Below are 19,346 nucleotides of genomic sequence, written 5' to 3' on the forward strand. Positions count from 1 at the left end.
TTTCTGCTAAAGTGAGAACAAATGATGAAGGAGTGAAGTTTTCCTTCCCCAGGCAATGTCATACAGAAGGGATGGCAAAAAAATTTCATCTTGTGTGCAAAGTTGATTAACTAGCAGTGGCTCCCTGGAGCAAAAGTGAAAGACAGCTCTGCATCTGCACGTGGGCCTGATGGGCAAGAGTGCAGGCATATTGACCAGCAGTATCCGCAGTGCATGTAAATGAGGGAGGAGTTAGACCATAGGCTAGGGCAGCAGTAACCAATGTTATTCTGGTGGCTTCTTGGAAGTTGTGAAAAAGGAAGGAGATCCACTTTCTGGCATAGGGTTGGGGATAACAATAGGGAGCGGAGGGAGGCCGAGGCGGGTGGATCACCTGAGGTAGGGAATTCCAGACAAGCCTGACCAACATGGAGAAACCCTGTCTGGACGAAAACTACAAAATTATCTGGGTGTGGTGGTGAATGCCTATAATCCCAGCTACTCAGGAGGCTGAGGCAGGAGAATCATTTGATCGCGGGAGGCGGAGGTTGCTGAGAGCCAAGATCATGCTCTTGCACTCCATCCAGCCTAGGCCACGAAAGTGAAATTTTGTCATAAAAAAGTAAAAAAGTATCGGTAGTGGAGATGAAGAGGTAAAATATGACTGGGGCCAAGAGGAAAGAAAGAATTCATGACTGTTCCAAGTTTCAGTCCTTGCAGTCAAATACCAGGACATGACAGGAGAAAGGACACAGAAGACAAGAAATCCCCTAAGATCTCAAAGCCAGAGCAGGAGACAGAAGCAGGCACTAATTTTTGCAGCATGAAGTCACCCAGGAAATCTCAGTGATCAAGCAGTCTCTGACTCACCTCACTTTGAACAGATATTGGCTTTATTTATTTTCTGGAAATTTAAACCTCCTAATGTAAGGTTTAATTAATAATTAATAGTTTAATATAATTCCTGGTGATATGAATTGTGTATTTTTGTTTTATATTTCAAATATTCCTAGGAATTCCGGGGGAAAAAGAAGAAAGACATTTCCCTCATTATTATTTCATTATCTGGGGGATGACAAAACTACTAAATGCTGGACAGATGATGGTTTATGACATCATAGTTGGTGGGACCTGAACGATGCCAGGCCTCATCAGTTCTGCAAAGCAATGAAATCATAACATCAGCAAAATCTCAAAATTTCCTAGCTCTTGCACTTCCTGCCCATATGGACTCTGTGACAGCCCCAGGCTGTCTGACCTACATGCTCACAGTCTGTCCACTACCATTACTGTGTGCTGTGTAGTCTATTTTTTCTCTTCCAATCAGACCTATCATCCGTGTCTCCAAAGAATTCTGCTGAAGCTCCTTTTCACAGGGGGTTGCAGACCACTCAGCATTCTCTCATTCTCTCACATAGGGTATCTTCTCTTCCTGGCAAGTATATGCGTTCATACAAGGAAATGCCTGTAGGGTCTGGCTGACCGAATCACGGACATGGGACCTTACCACACTGAAGCCCAAGTGCTTTATTGTTAATTGTGTGGGCTCTGCTACTAAGTCTTCCAGAACTACTGGCCATGTGGCAAAGCCTTCCTAATTGGCTCATTCTTTCACACTCTCCTAGGGAGCTTCTGTCCTTGCTCTTATGTTGGGAAAACTGCAGCGCCTAACTCATGCCCCACTGGAGAATTCCTGCTGGGGAGCGGGGGCATCCATGTCACCTTTAGAGGACTTGCACTGTGAGATGAATCAGGCGCCATCTGCAAAGTCATTGGACTTCTATTTAAGACGAACAGTGCCTGTCTATGACATTCTAGATAGAACAATCATTGATACTGGGAGTCAATCAGATTAAATGTGCTTTGAGAAACACGGGAAAAAAGTCTCATTTCCTTGGCATTTTAGTGGTTCTAATGAATGTCCTTTGATTCTCAGCCATTAACCCAAGAATTTACAGACCTTTTTAAAGAAAAGAAGGAAGAAAGATTTACTTCCTTTAAATTGAGGTAGATTTCTTTCTCAGGGGAGTTCATTTCGTGTTCTCTGGCAGCAGAAAGCCATTTGAGAAAACATTCAGAACCAGAAACCCATCCATTTTCCTCAAGTTCCCATGTCTTATTTTCAAAGTGATCAGTAAGACTGAAATGTTTATCAGGACCTAAAAGAAAAACCTATTAAATGTCATTTAAAATGAGATAATCAGACATGCTTCAAACCAATGTCTTGAGAAACCTTTTATCAAATACCCCTCCCCCACTTTTTAAGTGAAGTGCTATTAAATTTCCAAATAAAAGTCTCTACCAGTTACATTAGATTTTTAATAGAAATGAGATTGGCGCCTTGATTCAGTCTAATGGAGCCTAAAGAAGCTTGGGAAAAAAATGATAGTAGGAGAAAAGAAATATGAGCAAGCACCCTTATATATATCTGTGTTTATAGAAAATCTTGTATTTTAACACATGTATATGCACATGTATGTATATTGGTACGAGTATTTCAGAGAAAATGGACATATCTTGATCTTCCATTAGTGAGTGATTATTTCTGATGTTTAGGATAAAAATGTTAGCACACAGGTCTGATTTCCTGTGTGGGTTGTTTAGTTACTCCGTTTATAATCGTTATGTGCTATTGATCCAGCCTAAAGTTATGGATAGAGTAATGAAAATCTCAGTGCATTGCATCGAGAATAATATTTGTTGTCATGGACCATTTATTATCCTTTTCTCCTTTATCATGTTAAATTCTAGCATCGCCCAACAATCAGCTGTTGTCTCAGGAAATGCTCTTCTTCTAATCACATCGAGACAGTGGGATATATCAAAGTTCAAATAAAAGATAATATATAGGAAACAGTGAATAGTTTTAAAACCTCACTTAAATCAGCAAGATAGAAATTGTTTCAAAGAGGCAAATTTTGAGGAGTTTTGTTCCTTTAAGCCTTAGCTTTAATTTTTTAAAAATTGATTTTGGATGGAAATATCTCAAGATAGATTAGCTGTTTTCCTGCCTTTGGAAACACAGCATCTTGAATATAAAGTAGCACTTTTTAAATGGTTTATTACCATGAATCTTAATGAGGATACTGTGCCACTGAAGCACCTTGGGATGTATTCAGTCATTTTTCTCTTATACTAGAAGGCTGTAAGCTGCTGTCCTTATTGAGGATGCATGCTTCTTTTCAGAGTTTTTTGTTTTCTTTGGCCTAACAGTGTCAAGCCACTACAAATACTAATACTAATACTAAAATCAATACTAAGACCACATGTGTTGAATTTACACATAAAGTAACATTATAGATTCTCAATGAGTATTGAGAAATGCTGTGTTTAAGATTAATAAGCTTTGTGTCACATAATTTGAGTATTCAAAGACCTTTTGGGTTTGTTTCTTGGTTTTTGACTCATCTCTTTTGTCATAGATGAGACTGCTGAATCTTTGGTTTACAAACAGTGAGTGGCTATTATTTCTCCGTATCTATCTGCCTACCTACCTATCTATAGCTGTGTGTGTGTGTATATATATATATATATATGTGTGTGTGTGTATATATGTATATAATATGTATATGTATGTATATAATGCTGACATTAAAAATCACATCTATGAATTTGATTATACCAGGTGTGGTGGAATTACCTACAACTATGAAGACCATGCAGCAACATAAAATGCTTATGAGAGGACATTATCTTTGAAGAAAACAAAGAAAAAAAAAAAAAAAAGCAAGTTGCTGCTGGGCAGGGTGGCTCATGCCTATAATCCCAGCACTTCGGGAGGCTGATGCAGGCAGATCCCTTTAGCTCAGGAGTTCGAGACCAGCCTGGGCAACATGGTGAAACCCCAACTGTACAAAAAATACTAAGAAAAAGTTAGCTAGGTGTAGTGGAATGTGTCCTAGCTGTGGTCCTAGCTACTTAGGAGGCTGAGGTAGGAAGACTGCTTGAGCTTGGGAGGCAGAGGCTGCAGTGAGCTGAGACTGGACCACTGCACTCCAGTCTGGGTGGCAAAGTGAGACCCTGAGCTGAGACTGGGCCATTGCACTCCAGCCTGAGTGACAGAGTGAGCCTCCATTAAAAAAAAAAAAAAAAAAAGACCAGACGCGGTGGCTAAGGCCTCTAATCCCACCACTTTGGGAGGATGAAGCAGGTGGATCACCTGAGGTCAGGTGTTCAAGACCAGTCTGACCAACATGGAGAAACCTCATCTCTCTTTAAATACAAAATTAGCTGGACGTGGTAGCACATGCTTGTAATCCCAGCTACTCAGAAGGTTGAGGCAGAAGAATTGCTTGAACCTGAGGTGGAGTTTGAGGTGTACCAAGAACGTACCACTGCACTCCAGTCCAGGTGACAGAGCGAGACCCTGTTTCAAAAATAAATAAAATAAAGCAATGGGTATATAAACTGTAGTTGCAATTATCACACACTCTCTAGGGCTACCAAAAATAAGGATGAAAGAGGCATTGAGTTAAGGTGATGATGTTATACATGTATATATCTCCAAAATTTCTGTAAGATTAATATTACTTCAAAACTTAACAAGCAAATTTATGACTAAAAAGCTCAATAAAGAGCCAGATGTTCCTGGCGCACCTTATACATAAGAAATCCGATTTGGGTTTGTAAGTAACAGGGCATGCCTTGCAGCTTTGAATCCTAGAGTCACACAGTCTACCCAGTTTTGTTAGAAAACATGTGCCCACAAGATTTATTACCTAACAGTAATGATCCTTAAGATGCTAAAAGGAAATTGGGCTTATTAGAACACAAAGACCCTTTAAACTGTCAATATTTTGAAGGAAATTTGCAGTATTATCTCAATAAAAAATATCTGATATGTGTTGATACCAACTTAAAATTTTCCATTTCCAGAACAGACAAGATTACATTCTCTATATCAGCCATCAATATTTATCAATGAATGCACATGTTTATCAAGCTCTGATTATGTGCCAAGCAGTCCACTGGGCACAGTGACCAGTGACTAAATATCAACATGTGGCTAAAATTATTCTTCCAAGTGGAGAGTGGAAGTTTTCATGTTATGTGTTTGGAGCTCAGTGTGTTTGTTTGTTTTTAAAGAGATGGCTTCAGTATGGGTATCAGTTCCCTCCTCTCCACAGTTTTGCTATCTGCAATCAAATTACATTTAAACTATTCACCTTGCCAGCTTGGTTTAGGAATTGGCAGGGAAGAGACAAATACTTTCAGCAGGTGCATGAAATGTGCACCCAATTAAATTGCTTACTTTGTCAGGTGAAATGTTAAGGACAATAAAGTAGCTATTTTAAACAAAGAAGTCAAAGTTACTCTGGCAGAACCTAGGAGAATGCTGCCTTCTGGTGAGACAAATCACCTTTTGAAAGGAATAAGATAATGTATGTTGCAGGGACACATGTGCACAATTCCGTATCAGAGCCCACAAAAGAACTTAATAAAGCACAGAATTCTGGCACTCAGATGTGCATGGAGCACTCAAAAGAGATGTATTAACCTCAGTCTGTCTTCCTTTTGGAGGTATTTTCTGGTAAACAGTACACAAAACCTTATATATGATAATAATCTCAGCACATTAGACTGTCTCAGTGCTGAACAGAAATCGTAATCCCCGAGGGGAAATACCTGCCGTGCTGTGGATGCTAATGCTGCCGTCTCATGCTGCAAAGCAGCAGAAAGACTGCCCAGCATGAAGAGGGATTTTTCACAATGACATCTTTGCACTCTTCTCCTTTCTCTCTGCAAAAGAATGAGCAAGCACCTGGCAGTGGCAACTGAAATGCAAAGGAGAGAGTTGCAGAGGATTTACAAAACATCTGCTGGCCTATGCAGTGGGTCACACCTATGCATCAAGAGACCTGGTGAAGAAGAAAAGAGACCGAAATAACTGAGGGCACTTCTCCACTTTCCTTCTTGAAAATCATGCATCGATGGATAAGCAGCCCAAACACATAATCACGCTGTAAATTTTTTAAATGCCCACAGTTTTGAAACATGTCAATCCAACACTCAGATGCAGATGTGCATAAATATACATACAAACACACACGTTACATGTATACCATTATGGTCTTATGTCATTTTTTTTTCTTCAAAATCTTATACCAGGGAGAGTGGAAACATAATAGGTGGCCCTTCTGTAACCAGTTAATTTGTGGTTGTCTGTTGCTGCTCAAGTGGTGATGTTGTCATTTGTTCCCACCACTCGAGGGTGAAGCAGAGGGGACAGGTTTTCCTTTGAAGCCCACGGATTGCCTTAACAGTGGCCCAATTTCTTCCCCAAGCCACTTCCCCCTTTCTTTAGTGGTACCTTCTTCTACAATTTTTCCCTTTGACCTTTAATTCTTTCTTTCCTACCTCAAATATGTCTCAAAACATTGCAGGCTCCAGAAGGTAGATGTTCCATCTAGTATTTCTCTGTGCTTTACAGTGCAGTGTTTGCATGTAGTAATAAACTCTATCCGTTATTGAACACTTGCCTACCAAAATATGAACTCCCTAGAGCAAGGAACTGGTCTGTGTGCTTTACCTCAGTGTCTCATACGCATAGAACCTTGCCCACTACGTCATAAAAGGCACCAGGACCTGTGTGCCTTACATACATTTTCTTTGAGCCTCACAGCAGGATAGTTGCTTCTTGTTAAATTTTTTTTTTTAGGGACAGGGTCTTGCTCTGTTACTCAGGCTGGAGTTTAGTGGTATGATCGCAGCTCACTGCAGCCTCAAATTCCTGGACTCAAGGGGGTCCTCCTGCCTCAGCCTCCCAAGTAGCTGGGACTACAGGTGCTACTACACCTGGCTAACTTTATAAAAGTTTTTGTAAAGATGTGATCTTGCTGTGTTGCCCAGGCTGATCTGAAACTCCTGGCCTCAAGCGATCATCCTGCCTCAGCCTCTCAATGTGTTGGAATTACAGGTGTGAGCCTCTGTGCTTGGCCTGATTCTTGTTAAATTTTAAATATCATTTCATGTAAGAGGAATCTGGGATTCAGAGATACCAACTAATTTGCACAAGGTCACAGAGCAAGTGAGGAGAGAGGTGAAATTCACACCTGTTTCTGTTTGACTTTAAAACTTACTTTGTTTCCACTGCACTCCATTGATGCAAAGAAACAAACGACTTTTATGACCAGCTAAAACATTTTATACAAATATTAATATCGACTTGACCTGTTCTCAGTGAAGAGCAAAGGGAACTTTATTAAGTGATAGCCTACCACATGTCATACCGACTATGAAGTGTGTTACTCATACTATCTCTTTCATCTGATGTCAGTTTGTCATCTCTGAATATTCAAAGTTAACCATCTTTGAGTATCTGCAAAGCTCAAGTTGCCCATGTGGGTCTGAAATCCTTCATCTTATTCCCATTGGCACTGAAAAGAAGTTGTCAATTTATGATGCATGGTTTAACACATTATTTATGAGGAATCAATGGTTTCCAAGCAACCAGTCTGCTCACAGCTTCAAAAGAAATAGGTATTTCTAGGTAAATCAATCTTTCTATCCGTTTATCTACTTATCTGTCTATACACACACACGTGCATAACTGCTCTTTTCCTCTCTCCGGCTCTGCTCTCCCCACCTGCCACTCCAACTTTCAAGCTTCTATACCAGATTCCAGGCCTCCTCATTGTGTCTCTGTTTTTCCTTTTCTGCTGTCATAAAATTGTCACTGAAATGGTAAGCAATGAAAAGAAAGTGAACCAAAAGACTAGACGGTTCAGGCACCCGCTGTCCAAGCCTCTGGAGCTGAAGTCCTTACTGCAGCCACAGAAATAACTTCTGTTTTCATGTCTTCAAAGATCGACTCAAAGTGATTATTGCTCTTAACTAGTAAAAGTTTTAAATATTCTCTTTACTATAGGGAATTTTAATAACAGAAAAGAGTCCTAGTTCCCACATTAAGACACTTGGACCATCAAATCATCAACTCAAAGTCTTCCTACATTCCAATCACAAAAATAAACTATTAAAAAAATGTTTAATGTAGCTAGCATATAAAGGGCAGATAAGTCAAACTGTGAACCCCAAAACAATTATAATTATATGCTGGATGTCCACCTAATGGTTACATTGAAATTCTTCAAATAATCAGTAGGTACATTACATTGATGTTGATTTTGCAAGATTTAGAAAAAAAAACACCTTTAGGCCAGGTGTGGTAGCTCACATCTGTAATCCCAGCACTTCGGAAGTCCGAGGCATGGAGATTGTTTGAGACCAGGAGTTTGAGACCAGCCTTCTTGGCAAGAGAGTGAGACCCTGTCTCCAACAATAACAACAACAACAACAACAACATCAGCTGGGCTGATGGCATGTGCTTACAGTCCCAGCTACTTGGGAGGCTGAGGTGGGAGGAGCACCTGGACCCAGGAGCCAGAGGCTGTGGTGAGCCTAGATCACACCACTGCACTCCAGCCTGGGTGACAGAGTGAGACCCTGTCTCAAAATAAAAAAAAAAAAAACCTTTTCTGTTTAAGTGCATTTATTAAAATGTGTTTTACTATTTGAAATAATTTCAAAAATGATAAATTACATCCGTTCAATCGTTCACCAGTAATTGATGACATTGAATCACTGGGCAAGATTACACAGTCTCCTACTTACAACATTGTCCTTCAATAGTTTCCAGCAGGAAAATCTGACACCCTTACCATCGTGTTTCCCTCAATAACACTGGCAAAGCTGAAGATTGTCCATGTAGTATATCATACTGAGAGATGTGATACTCATAAGTCGTGAAATTATGCTTTAAATGATCAAGTTAGCTATACCTGAATAATGACAATTACTCATCGGGATGTCTTTAGAAATTTTTCAATAGAATTTTTAAGGGTAGAATATAAAACAGGCATCATTTGTTCTCATTAAATATAGATTTTTTCCCAATGTTATTTTACAGATTTATTTTTATTTTATTCATATATGCCTTGTATTAAAAGGTAGAAAAACTGTTGTCTTACAGTGAATCTCCTTATTACTAGTGACATAAAAACAATATGATTGTTTTGAGTGATGCCAGAAACCTGAATAGCTTTAAGATGATATCAAAAGATTCTAAAGGGCATTCTTTAATTTCAAAAAAAAAATAAAGGTGTAAGAAGTCCTTGGGGAACTGAAAGGAGCTGCTTAATTAAACGATAACATCATAGAAAAGAACGTTGTCAGGGGTTAAGATTCTCACGAGAGATATACCAGATAAAGCAGGATAATTATCAGAATGATTTTTGGTAGAAACTTGAAATGTTTACTGTACTTGTTCTTGGCTAACTCCTTTAATTCTTTAAATAGAACACTGATTTTTTAAAACTATCATTTCTAGTCTCCCTTTTTGATAGCTAGATAGCTACAGTAAACACTGAAATACTGAATTGTTCCATTGAACTAATATTTCTTCCTGAACATGCTGGAAATTTGATTTTCTATTTAGTCATCAGCATTTTAAAAATAATTCTTATCTTCTTAGTGATGTAACAAAAAAAGAAAATCCTGATACCTGCTGCTCAGTTCATTTGTAGAATGCTCTTCTCTCCATTCGAAGTGTATGGAGCTGAGATACTGTGAAGCCCCACTCATTTTAATCTTAATGAGAGTTTCCTAGAATTCAGCAGGTTCAAGCTAGTGGCCTCTCAAATCACCCTAGTGCAACTATGGGAAAGGCAGGCACACTTTTTTTTTTTTTTTTACCATTTCTTTTTTTTTAATTTATTCTTATTTATTTTTTTATTATACTTTAAGTTCTGGGGTACATGTGCAGAGCGTGCAGGACTGTTACATAGATATACACATGCATGGTGGTTTGCTGCATCCATCCCCACCATCTCCTACATTAGGTGTTTCTCCTAATGTTATCCCTCCCCAATCCCCCCCACCCCCTATCCCTCCCCCAGCTCCCACCCCCACTGAGAGGCCCCAGTATGTGACATTCCCCTCCCTGTGTCCATGTGTTCTCATTGTTCAACACCCATTTATGAGTGAGAACATGCCGTGTTTGGGTTTCTGTTCTTGTGGCAGTTTGCTGAAAATGATGGTTTCCAGCTTCATCCATGTCCTTGCAAGGGACATGAACTCATCCTTTTTTATGGCTGCATAGTATTCCATGGTGTCTATGTGCCACATTTTCTTTATCCAGTCTATCATTGATGGGGATTTGGGTTGGTTCCAAGTCTTTGCAATTGTAAACAGGAGGCACACTCTTTAAGTAAAATGATGCAATTCTGCACAGCAAACAACAAAAAGGAGGAAGCAACACATCGGTCTCATGGAAGGAACAGGGTCTTAGGGTCAGGGCCCCATCTGACAACTTATTAAATGTGTGACCTTGGATGTGTCATTAAACTTGTCCAAATCTCAGTTTTCTTATCTCATACTTTAAGGAATTGCTGTGAGGATTAAATAAAGTAACTCTATCCAAAGAGCTTAATGCTATGCCTATATGCAATAGACAGTAAAAACCCAAAGTTAGTTCTTTTTTTTTTTTTTTTTTTTTGAGTTGGAGTTTTGCTCTTGTTACCCAGGCTGGGGTGCAATGGCACGATCTTGGCTCATGGCAACCTCCGCTTCCTGGGTTCAGGCAATTCTCCTGCCTCAGCCTCCTGAGTAGCTGGGATTACAGGCACGTGCCACCATGCCCAGCTAATTTTTTGTATTTTTAGTAGAGACGGGGTTTCACCATGTTGGCCAGGATGGTCTCGATCTCTTGACCTCGTGATCCACCTGCCTCGACCTCCCAAAGTGCTGGGATTACAGGTGTGAGCCACCGGCCCAGTTAGTTCTTATATTTCTCACTGTATCCCCCTTTAATGCAGCCAGGAGACCCTGCCCTGTGGAGTGCCACTTTTGTGAGTTCCATGTTCCCACTTAGACTCCTATTAAGGTCGTGTGTCAGCATGGCTGAGAGAGTAACTGCCATCCACAAAGTCAACTCAACTGCTGACTCTGCAGCAGCATGTCCTTATCAGCTCAATGCAACAAGCATTGATTAAATGCTTCCTTCATGCATAGCACTCTTCTTTAAAGCTGTGATAATATCCTTGGAAATTTGAAGAAAAGGAGCAAGAGAAAATGGTCACTACCTTTGAATAGACATACATTTGGAGGTGGAGGTGTGGAACTATGTACTTTCCTTTTGGTAGAGATCATGAGAATTGTGCTGGTGTGTGGGTATAGAAAACCTATGTCTAAATTACTCATTTCTACCTAGGATCTTACTCAGAGCTGTATCATAAGGTAGTCCCAGAAAGTTCCACTGCTGTGATACATTGCTGCTACTCTTCATGAATGAGAGTGGGTCCCTGCAGCAGTAGAGAAAAGACCTCCTGGCAGGTTCTCCTGTCTGGAGTCTTCTTCTACAAGTCAGTCCCTAGACACAGTCTCCACTAACCCCTTTCTCATGGACACAAGCTTCTTTTCTTTTATGTTTAGGTTGTGAGCATGACAAAGCAAGTTAATGGAACAAACAGGCAGTATCTAAAGATAATAAAGTAGATATGCCAAGATAGTGGCTTGACTAAAGCCATTGCTCTGCATTTTTAGATAAGTTTCTGTAAAGATATATACATGCATTCTTAAATAAATTAGCATCACAAAAGTACAAAATACAAATAGTTTATATTTTTGAAAACAATTTTTCAAGTCGACAATCTGTACTCAGATTGCCTTGAAGTCTCCTACATGACACCTACATAAAAACTCTTCTTGTGATTTCCTGTCAATATCTAATTCCCCTTACATTGGTGTGGGAGTACTCTTTGAATAAATTTTATAAAGTATAAGTCAATGATCCTCTGTTCTTGCTTTGTGGCTCTGTTCCCTCTACATCCTGGGCTTCTAGTTACAGGTACTGTCTTCTCTTTCTGCACAGCCTGTCCTCACCACATCTGACCAAGGTGTGAAATGTTACTCAGCATCAGCATGCCACAGACAGCTGATCTTACTTCATTTACTATAATTTAATGAAACATGTGTCATGCGTAAGGGTGAACTCACTGTTTCGTGTGCACATCTTGATCTATTGGTGACCAGTATTCTGCTTCTGCTAACCACATCAAACTTTTGAATCAAGCTGGGAGACTGAGGCTTGAGGAGACTAAGACAATCCTGATACCCATACAAAGGACAAGGGGTCAATGTGACCAGGTAGAAGGAAACCCAGTCCACAGGGTCCATGACATACTGAGAAGGTCTAACCTACCTCAGAAGTAGCCTGATTACTCTGCTTTCTGGCATGGCATAACCTGACTTTACTGACTCCCATGAAGGACTTGCTGTAGGGGGTGAAAATATCCTGATTATCCCTGCAGACTGACTTGGTGGGAAGAAATGATAGCTTGCTTGTTGCCTGGACAGCATTAACAGCAGCAAGGATGTGTAAGTACAGGAGCAAGGGCTGACACTATTCCCTTGTCACAGGTACAACATACTCATCTTCAACATGCAATCCTGTGACATTTTGAAGAGAGTATTTATACCCACCATTAGTCTTCTTTTTTGCATCTTCAAGTTCCCTGTTCCTCAAAGCAAGTTCTGAGGTTGAACTTTTCTATGGTTAAAATCCAGGCCCTGCGACTTGCTAGCCATGTGACCTAATTCTCTCTAAGGCTCAGTTTCTACATTTGTGAAATAGAAATAATAACATTTCCTTTCTTGCAGGACTATATTAAATTGCATATATGAACCATTTAGAGTAACTGATGTGCAGTAAGTACACAGTAAATATCAGCTATCACTGTCATCATCATCATCAACAGCAGCCTTATAATGTAAAGACCCTAACATTTTCTGAAGACCCCAGAGACTCCAGAGACCAGAGACCTGAGATGCAGATAAGGCTTATCGAACATGGCCAAACCGCCCAGGAGAACTCACACCTGCATTAATGCCATTCTACTTCATGTGGGGGTTGTGGTTATTTTTAACCATACTTAGGGGAACGCAAATCCACAACCATTTTGAGACTATTGAGTACAATTATTTTGCAGTGCCCATATTTCATGAGTGCTTTTGTACTCATTGATTTAGAGTTGCAATCATTTTCCAAACACATCCAACAAAATGGCATCAAAAGCACAAAGAAGAGAATACGCGAACCTCCCAGTTTACAAAATTTTACTTGTTTATTTTACTGAAGATGACTTGTTATAAACTACTACTTTTAATATTGTCCAGCATGGATTGCCTTATCCTATTTTATTTCTATGAAATTCTAAAGTTAGCCTTTAACTGAATAGACAAGATTTTGCTGGACAGCAGGAGTTATGTCCTTCCAATCTAGGAATCAAAGCAAGGAATGGTAGTGAGATAGGAAAGAAGGAATCAGGCATCAGACACAGTGGCATCAGACACAGACACAGTGCCTAGAGGAACCAGGCATCAGACAAAACCAGGCTTCAGAGTGGCTGCTGTGATCCCTGACTTTTGATTTTCACACCCTCCTGTGACCCTTTTCTCTTGTGTGTGAGCAGGAACTGTGACTAGTTTTTACTCAGTACGATACAGCCAGGGGGAAGGGCTGTCACTCCTATAATTACATTTCATTTGCTGGTTAATGCAGCTAGTAGCCATGTTGGGGTGGCCTACTTGGTGAAGAACTGAGAGTGGCCTCTTGCAACTAAGGATCCTCCAGCTGACAGCAGGTAAGAAACCAAGTCCCTCAGTCCGACTGAACTGAATGAATTCTGCTGACAATGACATGAGCTCGGAAATGGCTCCTTCCCCAGTTGGGCCTTCAGATGAGAATGTAGTCCTGGCCAACACCTTTGCAGCTTTGTGAGACACTGAAGCAGAGGACACAGCTAAGCCTGTTAGTTGATAAATATGTGTTGTTTTAAGCCACTAAGTTTGAGGCCACATTGCCGTGCAGCACTGGAAAACTAATACACACACCTATTACTGTCAGTCACTGCTTGTTACTTTAACATATATGTCTCTGCAGTACTCCCAATAATTCTGTGAAGGTTTTATCCACATTTTATAGAGAATGTTGCTGTTTAGGATGTTAAAACTTGCCCAGGGCTACATAGCTACTTTGGGGTAGGGCTGAAGTTCATAGAGAGAAAGAGAGTTTTGTGGTTTGTCTCATTTTGGTAAACTGTGTTAAGTTGGACAAATTATGTCTCTTCCTTATTTTTTAGAAGTACAATGGAGAAGATGCTAAATATCTGCTTCATTTTTTCATTACATTGGAACTAAGAGAACTAATGAGGCCATGCCTTTAAGAAACTCCTGGCTTCCTGGAGAAAGGCTTGTTAATGCAGTTAATATTTGAAATAATTTTGAAGATTTAAATTATAAAGTGAATTACTGAGGAGGCACTTGCTTTCTTAGTGCAATTCTTTCTTCTTTGTAACTAAAAGACAGTAATTTTAAAAGTATATAATTTATATCTCTAGTAATATTATGCAGAAATATGCAGTATTTCAACTATCATTTCGAGAAATTGACCTTAAACCTAAATGAGTCCCTCTCTGGGATTTGCAATTTTTAAAAATATCATTATTTACTATATTGGTTCTGGAAAATCTGCAAAGACACTATTATAAGACCAACAGGTTTGTGTGCCTGCTGCACTGTAACAGATCAATTATACTGAGACAGCAGGGTTTGCAGCAGAGAAAGACTTTAAAGATTGCAGGACACTGAGCAAAGAGATGGGAGGAGGCTCTCAAATTCATTTCCTCGAGGAGTTCTGGGCTGGTGTTTTAAAGAGGAACATAGTTGGGGGGGAGTGCCTTAAAAATTGGGGTCATTGATTGGTGGGAGTAAGAGGGACGAAATCATCAGGATGTGGAAACTACATTCCTTCATGAGCCCATTCCTGGTGGGGTCCTTTAAACCACCTGATGTCAGTTCAGTAGTTTTACTGGCATGCAGGACCTGAAAGAACATCTCAAATGGAAAACTTAACATTTCATGATGTTCAGGTTATCTATAGAGTAGTTAAGGAAAACTATAATTCTGTAGCCAAGTCTACATAATTCTGGATAACAGGTACCAAACAACTGTGAGGAAGTGGGTCAGAGAGCAGCTGACCTAGGGATTAATGCTGAATGTGTTACAGGCTTGGATTATTTTTATTTTTCTTCCTCTCTTTTCCCCAGATTAATAAAGTTTACAGGGACAGTTTCAATGATAGCCTGATTAGTGAGATGCCTCTTCACTTTCCAATTCTCCAAATATTGCTGGAGATGTTCCATTCTTCTATTCAGCCTAGTATCCTTCGTGCTATTGACATCCAATAAAAGGATACAACAAGGGAATAATCCTGATAACGAATACTCAAAAGAATCCAAATTTCCGACTTTGATTTATTTAGTTTCACCAAACTGTGCCACCCAAAGAATTCAGGTAAATTACTTGTCCAAGGGAAAAAGAAAACTCTGTTCCATCATTTATCCTGAAATTGAAACTGAAAAAAGAAAGAGTTGGCAGGAGAGAGAAGAGGAAAACAGCAGTTGAAGCTCAGTACCAGGCTGATATTTCATATTTTAAGGCTCTGTGGGTGTACTTTCTGATGCCTTTAGAAGTCAGGTAGGCTAATGGGTTCCTTACAGGTTTCAGAAATTAATTCAAGCTGAAACAAAGGCCTCAGTACTTAATTCAAAAGCATTGCAACCATTACTATTGTTGCTTTTGTGGTTTTAAATAAAAGGCCATTATGTTTTACAAGATTTTATAAGGAAACAATGTGGGCACACTGAGGATTTAAATGTTTTTTATTTTTGTTTCAAAAAGACTTTAAAACTTTGTGCTTTATAGCTATTCAAAAACTGAGGATGAAATTAGTATATGTGAAACTTCATTTGCAGTTATCTTTAACTATTTTCTTTTGTGTGTGTCCCAAAAACCTGAGTCTTAATTTAGATATTTCCACTCAAAAGTCACTTTTTATGTTACTTAACTTTTCTGATCCTCTTTCCTTGTCAGCAAAATAGAAATAAAACATCCGTCCTATCTACCTTAAAGGGTGCTGATAACATAAAACTATGGTAAAGAATAAGCTACTATATAAAACATAGCACATTATTAATATTTAGTCTGTCCCTATTTACACTTTTTTCTCTAAAATCTCTCTTAAAATGGGTATCCACAAAATGTATGACATTAGTTGGTTGGAGGGAGATTTATTTCTTCTGAATACCCTTTTAAAACTCTTGAATTTTGAATGATAATGTACCATCTATTAAAAATTAACTAAATAAAATCAAAGCCAGTAAATAAGTGTTTAAAAGTATTGCCTCAACTGGCCTTTCTTCTCAAGGTCAAATCCTTCAGGCTTGTCACACTTGTCACACTGCAGCAGTTGCCTCTTTGATTAAGGGTTAGGCAAGGGAGCAGTCCAACCCGCTTCTGTCCCATCGGTGCCTGGGACAGAAGCCTCACACTCTGGTGTCCCCAGAAATACCTCATTTTCCTCTACCTACTTCTGACTGCTGGAAAGGAAGACATGTCTTTGTAATGTTACCAAGCCCAAGGTTCCCCAGCTGACTTCTCACCTAGTACGCCAGGCATGTCTACACTCAGTTCTACATTCCACAAGAAGTCTACGCTCACCTCAGGTTCTCTCCATTTGGGATGGCTGCCCTTGCTCTGCCAGCTTTTCATATCCCATCCAAGCCAACTCTCACCTCTTCTCTAGCTTTTCATCCTAAGTTCATTGCTCCCTTTTTCTGAATTCTCTTCATTGCTAATTGGTTGTGAAGCAACAATAAATCCTTTTGTCTTTCTGGGATTCAAGCATACCTTCAAGGGGGTATTTGAAGATGTACAGATGCTTCCACCACTGATAGTAATCATTCTCTTCTAGGAGGTTCTAGAATGTTCTAAGTTGTTCTAACAACTAATCAAAAGCAAGTCACTATCAGGAGCTTGAATCAATCCATATGCCCATTCAAGTAGAATATATTGCATGAAGTTCCAAAGATAATATTAAGATAAATATTTATTTGGATGTATGCACTCTGACTTTTGTTTTTATAATCTCATTACCTTATGACTCTGACTACTATATCTCTAAAATAGGGTAAACTATTTTTGGTATTACATCTTGCTTGTATTACTCAAGCTTTTCTTTCCACCCACTGCTACAGTTAAATGGACTTGTGTGTGCACCTAGCCATAGCTACATCTACATAAATTTTATTCATGGGTGTACATTTTGCATATACCCTTGTGTAGTTTAAAAATGTAACTTATGTGCTGATACCCTGTGCTTTCCATTTTAACTTCTTGGATAACACTGCCATTTCACTTCATCAATTAAACCTGCTTAACTCTACCCAATCTGCAGAAATGTCAACCTAGAGAATCAGATTTCACAAGCTCAAACTCCCCAGGGAAGAAGGCTGAGACATTTCTACTCATATCTATAGATGTATTATGCCAATCAGGCCCCAGGGTTGACAAAACTCAATTACTTCAGCCAAAGGGAACATATTTTTATTATCTTCTAGAGTCTTCTGAAAAATAGTTACTGAGTACCTACGTGCTAGACACTGTTCTAGTGATACATCAATGGAAAGAATAAGCAAAGTCTTGTCAAATATTTTCGGGGAATAGGTGGGAATAAAAGCAGTATACAAGTAAGAAAACAGTAAGTGCTATCACAGAACCACAGCTGAACAGAGCCAAGAGTGAGTGACCATAGCCTGTCAGGATGGGGTTCACGAAGGTCTCTCTAAGGGGGGCAGGCCCAAACTGAGCCCTTGAGTGACAAAAATGACCCAGTTACAGGATAATCAGGGAAGACCATTTCAGCTGGAGGGAGCTGTTGATGCAAATGTCAGAGTGCCTAAGTGTCGTATGTAGGGGCCGGAGTAGAAAGAGAAGGAGGCTGGGCCTGCACTGTCCATGGCAGGCTAGGGGATGGGATTTCATTCCAATGTAGTAGGAGGACATTAGAGGATTTATACTTAAAAGTATTCGCCCTGGCTACCTTATGAAGAAAAAGCTGTGTGCACACGCATCTGCATGTGTATGTGTGTATGTGCAAGAGCAGAAGCAGGAGACCAGTAATTAACTGGGATGAGAAAGGTGGTGCTTTCAAATCCAATGAACATGGTGGTGAACATGGGCAGAAGTAAATGTTCAGATGTCATTCAAGAATTGGGGTTTTGGCTGAGCCCAGTGGCCCATGCCTACAATCCCAGCACTTTGGGAAGCCAAGATGGATGGATCACCTGAGGTCAGGAGTTCAAGACCAGCCTGGCCAACATGAGGAAACCCTGTCTCTACTAAAAATACAAAAATTAGCCAGGTGAGGTGGCAGGCACTTGTAAGCCCAACTGCTCAGGAAGCTGAGACAAAAAATGACCCAGTTATAGGATAATCACGAAAGAGCATTCCCATGACTAGAATCACTTGAACCTGGGTGACAGAGTAGGAGTCCGTCGAGAGAGAGAGAGAGAGAGAGAGAGAAGACAGAAGAGAAGAGAAAAGAAAGAAATTGGAGGTTTGTGGAGCCGAGATCATCCAGTGTATCAAGCTTCCTTAGATGTGCCCAGATTTAACACAAAAAGGAAGCCAAACCCCAAGTAGCACACAGATAGTTCCTTTACATCATAGCATTCCAGAGGTAGAAGACATCTCAGTGGGAAGACAGTGAACCTCACTGAAGTGACCTCCTCATGGACACACAATCAATTGGCTCCACAGTTGAGACTGCCTCCTCATATGCTGTCTACCTCACCATATTTGGGACCATTGCTAATTTGGAATTTATTGGTTTGATCACATTACAGTTGGTAGTCTAAAGCTGCAGGTTGCTTGCCTCATGTGTCCTAAGACTTTGATTGTGATGGAAAAGAAGTTGAATGTCCTGGCTCAGAGAAGGCATTTTAGTATTTAGCACACCATTCCACATCCTTGTGTCTATTGCTGGTATTTCTGTGTGCCTGACAATGTAAGAGGAACACAAGATGATTGGGGGCGGCGGCGGCGGGGGGGGGGGGGGCTGTTCTCTTCCAAATAACAGCTTAAAGATCAGAAACTAATTATTTATTGAGGCAGAGGACTTTGAAACAAGCAATGGGGTAAGTGAAATCTTGAGCATTACATTACATTTCATAAAAGCATTCCAATTTTGCTTGCTTTGAGAGTTCATTGGCTTTCATAGGAGAAGCTCTTGACTCCCTAAAAAACTTAGTATTTGCATCCCAGTGACCAAGGCCAGGTTGAAAAAAACCCAGAAGTGCTTCCTGTTGACAAAAGATGAATGGTCTGATTATTTGAGACATGTCAAGCCATACATTAGTTTGTAGTGCTTACAGTTCTAGAGTGGCTTTATTTTTCATTTTCACGCTCGAGTGTGCCGGCCTAGCAAGGAGACCGGCAGTCTACAACTAAATGTATCAGAATGTTCAGCTCAG

General features: G+C 39.9%; 1 protein-coding gene and 1 pseudogene across 16 annotated transcripts in view; both read right to left on the minus strand.

Annotated features, from left to right (window-relative positions):
• The window catches only part of PHACTR1 (phosphatase and actin regulator 1), a 586,860-nt gene that overhangs the window by 440,299 nt on the left and 127,215 nt on the right, over positions 1-19,346 (minus strand). The gene's annotated exons all lie outside the window — the stretch shown is intronic.
• LOC144582030 (L-lactate dehydrogenase A chain pseudogene) overlaps positions 1-19,346 on the minus strand; it is an 87,524-nt pseudogene that overhangs the window by 35,269 nt on the left and 32,909 nt on the right. Inside the window, exon 1 of the transcript XR_013533748.1 lies at positions 1-19,346. This exon is cut by the window's left edge and continues 35,269 nt beyond it; it is cut by the window's right edge and continues 32,909 nt beyond it. The product of XR_013533748.1 is annotated as an L-lactate dehydrogenase A chain pseudogene (transcript).

This window comes from Callithrix jacchus, chromosome 4 (assembly GCF_049354715.1).
Source record: "Callithrix jacchus isolate 240 chromosome 4, calJac240_pri, whole genome shotgun sequence".
NCBI lineage: Eukaryota > Metazoa > Chordata > Mammalia > Primates > Cebidae > Callithrix > Callithrix jacchus.